Source organism: Epinephelus moara, chromosome 13 (assembly GCF_006386435.1).
Source record: "Epinephelus moara isolate mb chromosome 13, YSFRI_EMoa_1.0, whole genome shotgun sequence".
NCBI classification, from domain to species: Eukaryota; Metazoa; Chordata; class Actinopteri; order Perciformes; family Serranidae; genus Epinephelus; species Epinephelus moara.
In genome coordinates, this window is record NC_065518.1 from 7459055 (window position 1) to 7462413 (window position 3359).

General features: G+C 39.9%; 1 protein-coding gene across 2 annotated transcripts in view; it reads right to left on the bottom strand.

The window, feature by feature from the left end:
• LOC126399668 (leucine zipper putative tumor suppressor 2 homolog) overlaps positions 1 to 1245 on the bottom strand; it is a 52267-nt gene extending 51022 nt beyond the window's left edge. For both annotated transcript variants that reach the window (XM_050059816.1, XM_050059818.1), the window contains exon 1: positions 1030 to 1245. The gene's annotated coding sequence lies outside the window, so the exon portion shown is untranslated. The remainder of the gene's footprint in view (positions 1 to 1029) is intronic.
• Between the last annotated feature and the right edge of the window lie 2114 nt (positions 1246 to 3359).

The window sequence follows — 3359 nt, forward strand, 5'->3', positions numbered from 1 at the left end:
GACAGACCGACATTTTTCAACATTTTAACACATTTTTCGATGAAATGATTAGTCGACTAATCGAAGAAATAATCGACAGATTAGTCGACAATGAAACTAATCGTTAGTGGCAGCCCTAATGGAAACATGGCTACTGATTTCTAACATGAAACTGCCTTATTCAGTGTTTTTACTGGTTTTAATCACCTGGTCAGTTTGTTACGGGGAGGAAGAGACCGCCGCAGACAATTCAACTAAGGGTAAAAACCTCCTGAACAATGAAAACTGAGAGAAACCTAACTGGAAGAAGTTTCAGCTGACTGCAATACGCAGTCCTCACCACTAGATGCCACTAAATCCCCTTATATCTTACACACTGTTCCTTTAAGTGTGGATACAAAGGAACAACTGTTTAAAGAAGTTAAATACTTCTGATAATGACAGTGAAAGTAACTTACTTCTCAGACAGCAATAATGATCCATCGACTTAAAAACTAGGACAAAATGGAGAGCAGTGTCTGAGACTATATTTATATGAAGATAAGATAGAAGCAATAACTTTGTTTTGTGGAGCTGGATGCAGGGAGCATGATAAGGGAAACTGTTGATTTATGATCTGTAATGGAGTTGAAGCCTGAGCAGGAAATGAGTCTGTATTTACTGTAGGAGGCACTTTGTTATGTCTAAACCCAGCCAACCTGCCATGTCTGATGCACACTGATAACACGGAGACCAGGAAGGACCACAGAGACTTGAGGGGGGCTCCAGGTGGTATTTCATTGTAAAGGACCAAAAAGACTACACTTAATTTCCTGAGTAATTTTCAGATAGTGTGTGTTGTTAGCTAGAAGGGAACAACAGCAACCCCGGGTAATTAATTTAACCTTCACACACCTGTGCAGAAAGACTTTATACATCACTTTCAGGTGTCTGTAAACTTACAAAAACAACACACACATAGCTTATGTAGTTTTACAGCTACAACTATTCACTTTAAACCTTATATTGTTCATATAATTTAATACAAATCCAGTAAAAAGCTTAACTTACCGTGTACAGTGGAGTGGACAGTCCGGGACAGCTGCTCTGCTCTTTACAAAGTCTGCTCAGAAAATCTGGATGCGACGTGTTCTTCGTCCTTTTTATGTCGTTTCATCCACAAACTCGTAACTTTACCGAAGTGTCTGTTCATAAAACTACATGTTAAATGTCTTTCTTTCTCTCTGTGGCGTCTCTTCCTGCCGTGGAAAGCGCGTTTGTTGTTGTGAGGAGGTGCTGGACAGGCGGTGCTCGTGTGTAGAGAGCGGAGGCTAAGCTAGCATGGACAATAACGGCTACATCCGGTTGTGGATTTCAAAATAAGAGCGTAATTTCCCCCTCAAGTATAAGAACAGGAGCATGAGCCAGTGGTTATCATCCTTTCTAGCCTGTAGTTGTTTAACTTGTAATTTTTCTTACTTAAATTTAGTATTGTTGTAGCCTGAGGCAGTAAAAATAGCCAGGGTTTCACAAAATGAATAAATACATAAATACAAATGACATAACAGGAATGTGTGTCATATGTGTCAGATCATATTTTGGCTTAAAATACCCAGATTTGTACTGCTGAAAAAGCAACCATGTCTTGGTTAAAACACAACTGCTTTTCATGGTACTATTCCGGCTGGAAAAACAGCAACATCCCAGCACAAAACACCTTCGTTTGGTGCCTAAAAAGCCACTGGAAACACAGAGCAGGGTCACTACATGACATGCCATCCACCCACCATCACCTCCATCTCATGACAAAAGATGTCATACATATGAAACATGCAAGTGTCACGTATTCTGGGTCTGCTGGTGACTGAGCTGGGAAAACATTGCCAAAGATAAATTAACATGTCATGGCATACTTTTGACATACCAGTTAAATAAACTTTCTGCATGTAAAGCAGCAGCTAACAAGATTAGCATACATCGTTAAAGACAAACACACTTCTCTGTGTTTGCTCATTCACTTTGTGTGTCTTATCCTCCTCAGACCCTGTGTCCTCATATGAGGACATTCCATTTTGGGCTTACCTGAGCCTTATACTGCATTCTACTCAACTTAGACTTGTTGTCCTCGTTTGTGAACACTTTTATGTGCCATCTTGTGGAAGTAAGAGCACAACACACTACTCCACGTAAAGACAAGATGGCAGCCATCTCTGCTGCCGATCCCGACACAAAAGTGGACAAGATCCGAAACCTGATCACATTTTATGATTGAAACTTATCACCAATTTTAGCAACAGTAACAACCTAAGACACAGATAATTGGGAAGTACTTGTTTGAAGACACTGGGACTTTATTGTCGTTGACAGTGGTTAGTTTTTAATACTCAGTGGGTACTACTGATCCCAAATGGCGAGGAGAAGTTACAGTTATGGTTAATGGTAAATATAGTCTACACCGAGGCAATTCAGAATCAGAATTAGGATCAGAATAAGAATTAATAACAGGTAGGTTTTTTTACGGCAAGTAATTTGCTTTGGTTTTTGGTGCATACATTAAACATACTATAAACCATTACGAGGCAGTAAAAATAAGCCAAAGTACTGCAACACCCAAGAACACATACAATAAACAACATAAAAAGAGGCTTTAAAAAGTACTACAGCATAAATGTACAATATAGCTGTTTCAGAATAAGAGAGCTGTTCAGTTTTGTGCAGGATGTGAAAAAATATTAATCAGAGGATGTGCAACGTGCAGAGATAATAGTCCAAGATGTACGTTTATGTAATGGACAGTGTCTATGTTAGCAACCAACTAGTTTTATGTATTTATACTGAGAAGTGTTTCTGATATTTAGCCTACTCTTACCGACAGAAATATGGTGGACTAAATGTATCACCCAGGGAATTGCATACTTTGTATTATCACTTTTAATACATGTTGAGATGAAAATACTGACTGCAATGATCCTCAGCTTTCTTGAAAAGAAAAATCAACTTTCTTCTTTCACATACTTCTATAACGTTCGGTTGCTGGTTCTCGTTTTTACATGTTACTTATTCTACTGCACAAACTACAGCCTCCAAAGTGACCATTAAGTTAAGTCAACACCTCTAAAACAGTTGACATATACTGGCAAGTGAGTGTTTATTACAGAGGTTATGTTAGCTACACACATAAGACTCAATGACAAAACATACAAATCAAGATCTGGGGATCCAAGTAACCTGCATGTGTGGCATATACACAGAAATGACTCTTCATGCAAAATGGCATGCTTTTATTTTGAAAGCCAACATTGCCAGCTTGTCGTGTGTGTGGGGTGCTTGACTCACCTGGACTGCTCCACCCCCCCCCCCCCCCCCCCCCCCCCCCCCCCCCCCCCCCTCCCCCCCCCCCC